The sequence below is a fragment of the Nyctibius grandis genome, chromosome 11, assembly GCF_013368605.1.
Source record: "Nyctibius grandis isolate bNycGra1 chromosome 11, bNycGra1.pri, whole genome shotgun sequence".
NCBI lineage: Eukaryota > Metazoa > Chordata > Aves > Nyctibiiformes > Nyctibiidae > Nyctibius > Nyctibius grandis.
This window is the reverse complement of record NC_090668.1, coordinates 7,070,938-7,082,970: the sequence shown is the minus strand read 5'-3', so window position 1 is coordinate 7,082,970 and position 12,033 is coordinate 7,070,938. Positions and strand designations below refer to the sequence as shown.

Below are 12,033 nucleotides of genomic sequence, written 5' to 3'. Positions count from 1 at the left end.
TATTTTTCATCCTTTTAAATGGTTGAGCTCCTGTAATGAAAGTCTGCTGCGTTTCAGTTTACACATAAGCTTAACTCCCAGAACAAACTCGGCTTGATGATGTTAACATTTGCATTTTTGAAAGCAGCAACCTAATCCAGAGCAAAACCAGATGAGAATGTACTTTAATACAGCACATTACCAGCTGTCTGCTGGTAGGTGCGAGCATTCTCAAAAAGGTGCTGAAATTGGATTTGGGTAGTTTTCCAAGACTCTGCAAACTTAATTGAACAAAACTGAAGATTACTGCTACCAGTAGTAGGAGTTGTAAACCGGAATTCTACTGCGACATGAGTATTGGAAGAAAAATAGCAAGAAAAAAATATGTACATCTGAGCTTTTCTAACCTGATTTTTTAATAATAATAATAATTAATAATGTTCAGACCATCTTCTAGGCTCAGTATTCTTCCTGAATTGAAATAACTGCTCGTATTATAGATGAGAAGGAAAGAGTTAGGAGTTTTAGCCCTCTGCCAGTGTTGGCTGACACACACTGTCATGTAATGGTATTTTTCATGTGTAGTATCGGGTCTATGCAAGCATGTGATTGTATTTGTCCTTTAGTAGCTGGAGGGCCACAAGTGATGAGAATCACAATTCAGCATGTCTAGCACTAATAAATACTCTCTAGATCAGTTTGAAAGCATCATGGCCTGCATCTTCCCCATTTGAAGTGTTATATCCATCTTATTGTTATATCCAGCCAGCCAGAGGACTTGTTGTGTTATACCCAGCAGGAAAGATGTCACATTTCTGAAAGCCAGCACCTGTGTATTGACTGATTGACCAACACGGGGCTATACAGCAAGGGTAGTTTGGCCTAGCTCTGGTTTTCCTCTGGATTGATTAATCAAATACTTCAAATAATTGCTGTAGTTGTGATGAATGTCAACTGCATAGCTAATTACCCAGGAGATGAAAATGATTCTTTCTGTTTTAAAAAAAACCTGTAAATGACTTAATTATTTACTCTGCTCGCCTCTCTAACCTTGTTGTGCTTGAAAATGAATAGAAATATTGATCTTGGAACAGATTTGGGTGTTACCCATCTTGCATCAGTTTAATTAGGAGTTTCGGTGTAACCCTGTTTGCTCCTTCTGACCAAGCACACACTCTTTCTGCTTTGCTTTTGTATAGACTGTGACACTGGGGCTGAGAGGGACCATCGGGGTATAACTGACCTCCAGGATCTGTGGGACTTCCCTGCATTAGCACCGTTACTACTCTGCCTAAACCATTGTTGGCTCCTTGCAGCAGTGCCTTCTTGACCACATCTCTTCGTAGCAGACTCTACCACCCAGTGGCTGTTGCTGTTAAAACAATCTCCTGTTTCCTCAGTGAGCCGTTTCCTTCCATGAGCTTCAAGTCACGTCTTATTTTTCCATGTTCTCAGTGTGTGGGTGTGTTTTTCCCCACACATGTACAAACTACACTTTAATTGCATTCCTGCTTGCTGTAACAGGTTTCTCCACCATGACAGTGCAATGTCAGAAGGCTAGAGATTTGCTAATAGAGATGCCTGCTGTATTCACCACCATGGGCCAGACCTGAATGCCTCTCAAAGTAGTTGGTTCAGCGAGGGCTCATGGGCCCCATCACTTTTACCCTTCCAAAACAGCAAAGCCTCGTGAGTTCCTAGCAAAATGTGGGGTTCCTTGTCGAAATGGCAAAAGATTGCCAATTTTAGGAACATTATCAAGAATACACCACTTACTGAAGAGACAGCAACCCAGAAAGCTCCTCTGCTCTTACATTTGTGTAGGTATAAGTAAAAGAAGCTTTAAGGCCAGCTGCTATTTGAGGTCCTGTCAACTCCCTGTGCTTTCATTTCCTTGCAGTTTGGTTTCCAGAAAAAGGTTGGGTGTCTCAGCTTCTGGAAAGGCTGTTTCAGACGTTGCCAAGCTCAGGTCTTTGTCCAACTCTAACAGACTCCCTGCTGTGTGTGGCCATCAGGATGCTTTGGTGGAGCTGTGTCTGCCTTGTTGGGAGACATTAGCATCTCTTCCAGAGCTCTGCTAGAAACTGCTGCTATTTTGTGTTTACTTCACTACAGCCTGGTGCAGAGGAGACAGCCACGGTGTTCCCTCTGTGTCAGGGGGACTTTATGTAGCATGCTGGTCTGTGTCTTATTTTTTCCCTTTGTTTTCAGTCCAACGAGGATGCGAGTCAGACATGCTCCTCAGCTCTGGAGTCATACATATCATATATGGAGTCATTCTTATCAAGCTGTAGAGACTCATGTTTGCCCCATGAGCTGTCATGTGGCTCATGGAGAGCTAAAATGGTGGCTACCACATTTCCTTCTCTTGCTTTTCTCTTTGTTTTGTGAAACTGAGGTTTTGAAAGGAAAACATAACAATGTGGCTAGCAAACAGTGTCTGTTCATTATGGTGCTTGTCTTAATTCTTTCTCTGTTATGCAAACTGATGGCCTTTGAACAGGTTGGAGAGTGACTGTCAGAAATAGCCTTTCAAAAATGCAGTACCAGCCCTCAAGTCCTAAACCATCTGTCATGGTCAAGTTAATGTAACCTTCTCTCTGCCATCAGTGAGAGCAAGAGAGTATAATAGCGGCCAGTGCTTGGTCCGGTAGGATTTGGTCTGTTTGCGTGGCTTTCTCAATGTACTTGGGTCTGTTCCACTGGCTCCTTTGGGGCAGGCTCCATTCTCAGTCCCTGCACAGACAGAAATGGTCCGAGTTGGTGCTGAGAGCTCCAAATTTTCTATTTTTTCAGTAGGAGGCTCGGTTATATATGCAACATCAGGGCTATGTGGACATGGTAGGGGCATGGCTGATGCTACAAAGATCTGATGCAAGAAGCATTTTTGCTGCTGGACTCAGTGGCTTGTAGTACTCAATGCCGTGACTTTGTAAGTCATGTGCTGAGTGCCAGACTGGAGCTAGCAAAGTCTGCAATGCCTGTGAACATGACTGGTGGCAGGCTGGGTGTGGAAGACCTGTTGCTGGAAGGGCAAGTGGTTGTACTGTAACCCAGTTCTGATGTGGTCAGTGCCAGGTGCCATCATGGGAACTTGGCTGCAGCTCAGTTGCCTGAAAGTTAATATGTTTTCTTGTAGCTTTTGAATGTGGCTATATTTTCTGGCAGCTGGAGAAAATGTCTTTGAAATATAATAACAGCTTTTAAGTCAAATATGTGTCAACATTCACTCCAGGCAACTAGAAGCTAATCAGTTTAAGTTCCTACTTGGCAAATGAAATTCCTGTCTTGCTGGCCTCTCTCTGTAGTCCAGTTCTTGTAACTGCTACTTGTTTTTCACTCTCTGGTCAAAGAGATGTTTGGTGAAGTGTAGGATCTGGTGTGTTTTTGAAGGTACCCACGCTTGGACCTCTCTCCTTTTTTATAGGATCTCTGTTCTAGGAGCAGAGGAGAAAAAAAGGCAGAAGTTGGTTAAGCTTTAGCACCTGCCTTGAGCACAGTTCAGCTGTCACTGTTCTCAGCAAGGCACCTGATTCCAACTGTCCTGCTTGGACCGAGACAGGTGGGTAGTGAGGATCCATGGGGGAGCCATTACAGGCTATTCCGGGTGAACAGGAAAAGAAAAGAAGCAAAGCTGCTGGTGAATAGTGAGAATCAGGAGAGCAAGAGGTAGATGGGCTGATGAAATAATGCTGTCTTTAACTGTAAATAAGTAGCAGCATCACAGGAGCCATTCAGGGCAGCAGTTTTGGGGGGTTAGAATGAATGTTAAAGATTACATTTAGGATTAGGAAAATCAGGAGCCCTAAGGCATACTCAGTGAATGCTAAAGATAAAGGCATAGGCAAAACCAGATATGTCTGGAGTAATGTCTAGTAATTAGATATATATATATATGTATGATATGCTATATAATCTTTTGTGTTAACAACATCTATGTGTATGATATCTATTTCATGTACACATATCATGTACATTATACATATTATTAGCAGATTAGATGTTACAATAAACGCAGACTAATTCCTTGGATTTATGGAAGTGTTAGAAGTTGCTGTGCCAAGAGAAAGGTTTCCTCTGGCAGCTCTTTACATCAGCTCCTGCATGGCAGCAGCTTACACATGAGTCTTTTCTGTTGCTCTGAGTGACTAGCTGTGAATGCAGCCTTTGCTGAGACCGTAGGTTTGACTGGAGCTCCTCCTGCCTTCCCTTGGATGTTCAGGGATAGCGCAGCCTGTTAGCACGCAATGCAGATGCTGGTGAATGAATAAAGTGGAAAAGGAAGAAAGAGCGAGCCTGTCTCTCTCATCCTTTTCAGAAAGCAGAGGAAGGCATGAGCAGCCTCCAGAGGGAGTTTCTCTTCTCAGCTGGTCCCTAGGCATGGGGAACTGATGCCTCAGGGAATCTCTTGACGTATGAGCCTGTTTTACTTGGTTCTGTCATGATCCTTCAGAGGGCATTTGTCTCCTGTTTGGTTTTAAAAGTCTGGGTTTACTGTATGCTAATTTTGTATGAGGACATCAAACCTTGTGGAGGAACCAATGCACCAGAACAAACTCACTTCCAGCTCTGCTAGGAGTCTGCATAGCACTTTGCATATCAGCCCTGGGCTCTGCAACATGGGCCTCAAGTAATGAAGCTCCCCATCAGGTTTGAGACTGATCAGCTGCAACTACAGAGCCACATGTGTGGTGTGGGGACCAAAAAAGACAGTCATTACTGCCTGCTTCTAGAGCTATATCAGGTCTGCTATGTAAGGGTTGACTGAGTTGTTTTGTAAATCTCGGCAATAAAAATGTGTCCACAATCACCCAAATAATGAAAGGAAAAGATGAGAGCATAAAATGATAATGCTGGTGAAAGGAAGGAAGACTAGTGGAGTCTGAAAGAGATGTGGGCAGGTGAGCAATGGGCCTTGTGAAGCAGAACGAAATGCATTATTATTTTTAATGGAAATTCAGAAAAGGTTCTGTAGCTGTGCTGGGCGGAGGATGGGTAGAGAAACTGCTAATTCTATTTCATAAAGATGGTGGGAGTGAAACTGGCTTTGTTCCACTGCTCAGGCAAATGGATGTGGCAGCTGGAAAGGACTATCTGGCAAGGGATGGGAGGAACCTCACACGGGGATTGCACTTCGCACCTGCCAGTTTTTCTTCCCATTTGTGCCACAGAAGTCCATTGCGCTCCTGTGAAGCTCTGGGTTCCCTGCGGAGGGAAGGAGATGTCTCAGAAATTTCAGTGAGGTGCTAATGCCAGGCTTCTTGCTACGCCTCTGGCTTGAGTCTCAAACCTGGCCACACCGCATGTTTTCTCTGGCTTACTTAGTCCCTAAGCAACCTTTCTGGCCTAGGCCATCCTCCATCTAGCATCCTGCCGGTATGCTTGAGGCTTTCTGCATGTAGAATTTGCAATAAAAATAATATCTCTGGAAACGGTGAGCTGAACCATTAATAACATTTGCTCTGAGATCATTAAAGGAGGAATTGCTGCACAGCAGTTTTGCCATCAGACCCAAATCTGTATGGAGGCGTTTCTCCTATGTAAATACATTAACTATTTCTTCCAAATTACAGGTAGCTAAAGCTATGCTTAGCTTCATGCTCATGAGTTACAGAGTAGGATCTCTTTGTTGGTTCTGATGCCACTACCTGGGAGCAGAAGTCTGAGGCTCTGAGGTCCTCTCTCCTCCTTTCTTCTGGGTTGGGTGCCTAAAGGTCAGTTTGAAAAATGACAATAATCTGGCTAGGATATATGATGGTGGTGTCTGTCATACAGGACATACTCCTTGTGTTCAGGGCTCCTCACAAAAGTGATCCCTATCTCCTATGCCAGAGGCTGCTAGAGTATGCGGTACAGATTTAAAAAAAAAAATAAGAAAAAATTAGTTTGTGTCCATGGGGAGAGCATTCCCAAGAAAAGCATTTGCTGAGAAGGAGCATTTACTCTGCTTCAGGCAGAATCAGAAGTAATTAAACATCCTAGTGAAGCACTTGGAGTGGGCACACTTTGGGGAAGAGGCTGATCTCTTAGGTAAGAAGAATCTCAAACCTGAGAGTAACAGTTCCAAGAGAGGTGGTTGGTGAGATTTCGGTATGGAGGTGAAGGCACTGGAGGTAGTTTTACCCTCTTACTGGCTTGAGGCAGGGAAGAAGTAGAACTGGTGCTGCTGGTGGAATGGATACTGCCTGCCTAACCAAAGCACCTTCAAGCTTTTTCTGTAGACGTAGAGATGAAAAGTAATTCAACTCTTAGCAGCCTTGCTGGCAGCCCAGCTACATATGGGTGGGATGACTCTGGGCCTTTGGCCAGATGTGTTGTAGAAGGTTGTAGCACCTAGTGTGAAGTCCTTTGACTCTGAGCCACTGAGCACTTTCTCCAGTCATGATGGCTGGCCTATCTGGGACACAGAGAGCCCCATGGGAACCTGGAGAGTGTGCTGTGATGTGCTGCAGCAATGCCCTACGACTGGCGTAGATTGGTTGTGCTGGGTGTGATGGGAGCTGTGCTAACCCCCTCTTGGATTTACAGGGAAGAAAGCTTGAACGTGGGATCCTCAAGGCAGTGAGTTATTCGGATGACCAGCAAAGAGTGAGTTAAGGAGTCAGAGAAATACCAGACCTCATCTGGAAAGAGACTGATACTGGCAGGAAAGAGCTGCCCCGACCTTTGGACACATCCCCAGTTTGACCAACAGTCTGGCTGGTTAAAGGAAGGTCAGTGCCATGGAATGAGAGAAGGGGTGTGAGACTAAGTATTTGGGAGGAGGGGGAAGGAGATGTAATGTCTATGGCCAGGGTTGGAGCAGAAATCCAGAGACTGGCCATGGCTATGGGGTTTGAGCCTAGAAATACCGAGAGCTTTGACAGAAGGAGCAGATGGCTGAAGGCAGAGGCTGAGAAGGAACACAGCTGGACTGATCCTGCCGTTCTATGCATCAGATCTGGGGTCAAATGTATGATCATTTTTTGGTATGATCAAGTTCAGTTTCAAGAGCTAGTACGTGACTGTGAGAATGAGACTGCAAATACAGACTTGAAAGACAAATCTAACGCCAATTTAGCTTTTGTGCTGCAGTTTTTCTCTGTATCAGATACTCATTTACAAGAAAGGATGCATGCCTTTCTCCTGTCTTTGTGAAGGCCTTAGCCTTCCTGGTAGGGAGCTGGGGAGTAAGATTTTGAAGTGTGAATTCCATACAATAGCAAACCACAGATTCTCCATGGGCAGGCACAGCACCTGCCCAAGGCAGCTTCTAAGGTTGATGGTTGGCTAAGTGGATAATGTAGAAGGGTTTAGGTGGTGATAATGGTCTATGATGGTATTTAATAGAAAATGCTGGTGGGGTTGTTATTTCTGAGGGATTCAACCATCCTGGATGCACAGCCTTGCACAGCACAAGCTTTCCTAGCATGAAGTTGTGCTGCATAGTGTGGAGATGCTGAGGAGTCCTGAATCACTGCGTCACTTCCCATGCGTACAGCCGTCTGCCAGCCAGATGGTAGAGGTGCAGGGTAGGACCACTCTAACCTGATGAGAAATAGGTAACAAATAAAGTATCTCAGGGTGCACCTGATTACTTGTGTCAAGTCTGCTTTTACTGAGAGGTACCTGTGCCAGGATGGGCTGGACAGTCTGTTGGGCTACATATTCTCATTCTGGCTCAGACAAGTTTTCCCTGTTCGTGCCTGTGTAACCTAGATACTGGGCATTTAGCCTGACCTTCGTCTGGCATTTCAAGGCACAGTCTGAGCAGAGCCAGGGTCTTCACGAGAGAAGTGCTGTGCCCTAGTACAAAAATAGAAGTGTTTGCTTTTCATAGACAGCTCAAGCTGAATCCTGAGATGACAGGACCAGGCTCACCTCCCTTACAGCCCCCCAACATTAAGCATTTCCTTTGTAATAGCCAGTGCCCAAGGCCTGGTTTCTGTGCAGGGTCTGTAGGGAGGGGGAAGCAAGAACAAAAAGAGAAAGAGGTTTTAGGATTTGCTTTCTCAATGGCAGTTCATTCTGATCCTTTGTGCGTGTACTTGCGGATTGCAGGAATGGAGAGGATGCCACTGCTTCATTCAGTGCTCCAGAAGACTAATGGACCTTGACAACTGCAGCACAACATGGAAACTATTAAAAAGGGAGGACTGATTAAAGCCCCAACCATCCCAGCATTCCCCTGGGCTCTTAACCCCGTGTTGGAGCTGAGCAGCCTAGCAATGCCTCCTCCCAGTCTGCACAATTAACATCTCTTGTCACTAATTGATTCCTGTGGTGCTCACAGGACAATTAGAATTTAAATTGCCTTTTACAAAGGTCATGAAAACATGATAAAAGACGAATCTATTAGGAAGGATCACTCAGGAGTCTCTCTCCTTTTCCGCAGCACTGGCTGTTGGTTATACAGACGTGAAGGGGGGGAGCTAGGAGAGCAGTTCATGCCTTGAGTTCATTTCTTCGTGATTGTAGTTCATGGCAGAGGCTCAGCTCTTTGTGACTTGTGCATATTCTTGTACTGAAGATGGCATTTAACTTTTTTACCGCCTCTTTTAGAAGGGTTTTTTGCCTGTATGTGCTATCCCTGGTCTGTCTTTTCTGATAAACGTTGAAATAGCTGTTTTTACATTTGAATCTTGAATTCACTGCGGGGGGGGGACCTGTTTGCATTGGAGGGCAAAAGATTTGCCTTCAGAGGGCAAAGTTGTCCTAGTACCAGCCTGTCTTTATTCCCAGAGGGTGGAGTAATGGTTTAAAACCTGACGTGACTCCCTGGAAAGCAAAGGCTGTGAGGGGAAGGGGAGCTGGAGCACCGTCTGCCCAAGGATGCATATGAGGATCTGAGTACATGGTTCAGCAGTACTGTCACTCCAGCTTTCTGTAAAATAGTCCTCAATAAAGAGGTCCTAGAAGAGAATGCATGAATACAAGCGTGTGAAAGCATCGCTTCTAAACCCATGCTTGTAGCTTTCCCCATCTACAGCTGATAATTCTAGGAATGTCATTATGGCTTTAGAAACCTATGGAACTCATGCCTGAGAACAACACCTGAGCTGGGTGCAAACCCTGGATGCCTGTAGCATCATGGCTTGGCAAGCTGGCTGAGTTTTGCCTCCAAAGTAGAAACCAAAGTAGAATATGGCAGTTTGGGGTGAGCTTAGATGGGGAGCTGGTATTTTGCTGACAAACAGGAATATTCAAAGTTGTTACAGTGATGGCAACACTCCCCTCTGTCACCCTCAGACCTCTATGGTGGGAAGAGATTTAAAGCCTTGTGTGTCAGGTTTAAGGCAGAGTCTTGTAATTGCAGCAAATCAGCCTGGAATGGATCTTGGCAGGTTACCTACTTCATCTGCCTTGTTCAAGGCAGGATCAGCTCTACCTGTATCCCTAATCTGTCATCCAGGAGACCTCTCACACAGGTGCCTTTGCTGCAGTGAGGATTGGGGTGGGGGACAGATTACCCCTTGGAGGATTTAGGACATCTTGTCCTAATGCACCCGGTCCTGCCTCAGAGACAGCATTCTGCACTAGCTATATTTCAGTTCTGGATGCAGTGAAAAGCAGTCTTAAATCCTGGAGTTTGGTTGTTTCTCTTCTGTCACGTATGCCCCAAGTGTGGGGTTTGACAGGGAAAACAAAGTTTGAGAGCCACTACTGTGGTCCAGAACCAGCCTCATGTAGAGACAGCACTATTTCGTGCTGAGAGAGAAAATCTAGCCAGAATATCCAATTGCCCATCCCATCCTCTCCCAGTGGCATCCCCATTATAAAGCAAGCCGGCTGGCTATTTGAGAAACTCGTGTCCTTTCCAGGTCCTGCCTTTGACTTCTTGCTATTCTAGTTATTGAAATTGATTTTGCACTCCAGGCATGGGATTTTCCATTGCCAAGTTTAATGTCGGAGATAATAGAAATTATGTTTCCACTTGCACATAAATCTCGGGGCTGTTTGTGCTCAGATGACTGTACAGTAAGTACAGGTAAAATTGCTTGTGATTGTTTCAGTAAAAGTGTATCATTGTTGTAAGGTTTTATAAAGTGTGTTTAACTGGTTTACACATATTTCTAGCAGTCACTGGGTAGTTTTGGTTTGTTTTTTTTTTTAGAATAAATATAAACCTCTAAGCAAGGCATCTAATTTCTCTTCTTGACAGTGTGGCAAATCAGCTGGCTTTGGAAGTAGGCCAAAGAGTGAGCAGCAAGACCACCCGGCAGTTGTGCAGTACCCCTCCGCGGTGCTTGCCCTGCAGGTTTGTGCTCGGAGAAGCCAGCCTGTTCAAAAAATTACAAGGATCTCTCTGCTTTTGCACATCTCCTTATGTGGGGCAAGCACAAGGCTTTGTACTGACTGCAGCACAGTCTGGTCCGCACTAAATCTTGCCATCGTTAGTCAGTGCACATAGGACCTGGCTTTGAAAAGCTTGGGAAAGAATAAGCAAAGGTGAATCTCTTGAGCTTTAAGGGCAAAACAGTCTAAGAAGGTTTCTTCAGCTCCCAAGAGCTAATGTAGATAATGGTGTTAGTGTCAGGCCCACAGGGATCAGTTACTGGATTGTGGCCTGAAGGCACTCTGGCCTCTGGGGTCCCCGTGTCCTAACCTGGCAGCTTTTTCTGCTCTCAGGAGGAAGAAGGACTTGTTCCTTTTCAGAGCATATGAAATAATCTCACACTCTAAAAGGGTAAAGGAGTGGGAGGAAGGACTCTGGAGTGATGGAGGGGCTAGAGCCTCCATCCACTTCAGCTATGGGCTCCTCTGGCTAGATATGAATCTGCTCAGCTCTGCAGTCCTCACCTGGGCGACATTCCCATGATCTGAAGGCCTTGATCAGCTTCCCAAACAGCTCTGTGTAACCCAGCCAGCTGGCTGCCAACCAGCCCCGCTGCCATCTGCTACCCTGTGCCTCTGTTGTGTCTGTGCTCTGGATGTCAAAGATGCTGCTGTAGTTCCTTCCTGAGGGAAGCCCAGACCCTGATAATTCAGGTGTTCTTGAGAAAATATTCTTCCTGCAATAAAGTGCCAGCCTCAAACAGCCAGGGCATGCTGCGCGGTGATTAGAGCACCACAATGAGTGGAATGTATGCGAGACATTTCTTATGTGGCTTCCTACCTGCCCTGACCCCATATTCTTTTATGCTTTGCACGTCTCATGTCCTTGGCTCAAGGAGTATCATTAGTGTGTGTTAGGTGGTGCCCAGCGTGGTGAAGCCTCAGCTTGAGTTGGTGTTTTAGGTATTGCTGAACAGTTAAAAATTATGCACTTTATTTTTGCACTCTCATGCGTTTGGCAATGCTGCTTTGCTGTCTTACATTGCTTCCCTCCCAGAGATCTTAACTTTGGCTGGGAGCAAAGGGGCTCAATTTATCTCTTCCTTACTTCGCAGGGGTTTAGTGAAGCTCAGCTAGCAAAAACTTGTAAATTGCTTGGAGATCATTAGAGGAAAAGTGCTGTAGAAGAGCAAAGTATTATTTATTAATGTGCCTCTGTCTTACAGTGCCATAAATATCAAGGTTTTAATTGCACAGAGTTGTAATCTGAGTAACTTCCTGGATTTTTTTTTTTTCTTCTTTGATTGCCTTGGTAAATAATTTCATGGAGCAGTCATTGCACGAAGCCATGCAGGAGTGGTGTTTAAAAGCCATGTCTGTCAGGGCTAGAAGGCAATGGGATGCCACAGTACAATTTTCAGCTTTCCTTTGGCTGCCCTCATCAATACTGCCTCAGTCTTATCCTCTGCCTCTAAACTTGCTTTTCCTCTGTCCTTGTTTAAAATCTCACCTCTACTTTTGAGGCGTGCGTGAAAGAGTATTACAATTATGAAGAGAGATCTTACATTGCAGGGGGCTCCGGATCACTTCGTCAGCAGTGTGCAACCATTAATGAACTCTAGCCATGCCTGAAAATTTGCATTATACCCACTTTGGGGCAGGGCATGAGCAATGTGGCTGAAGGGCAGAGGAGGGAGAAGATCCTTCCTCTCATCCCACTAGGTTCAGCTGGCACGTGTGAGCTGGCAGTGGCTGTGGGCTGCTCAGCCTGCCTTGCTCTCCAGTCCATGGCGGCAGCTG

The 12,033-nt window shown here is 45.3% G+C and overlaps 1 protein-coding gene across 1 annotated transcript in view; it reads left to right on the top strand.

Moving 5' to 3' along the window:
- Window positions 1-12,033, top strand: part of HMG20A (high mobility group 20A) — a 174,531-nt gene that overhangs the window by 67,428 nt on the left and 95,070 nt on the right. The window contains exon 16 of the transcript XR_011049018.1: window positions 6,508-6,692. The gene's annotated coding sequence lies outside the window, so the exon portion shown is untranslated. The remainder of the gene's footprint in view (window positions 1-6,507; window positions 6,693-12,033) is intronic.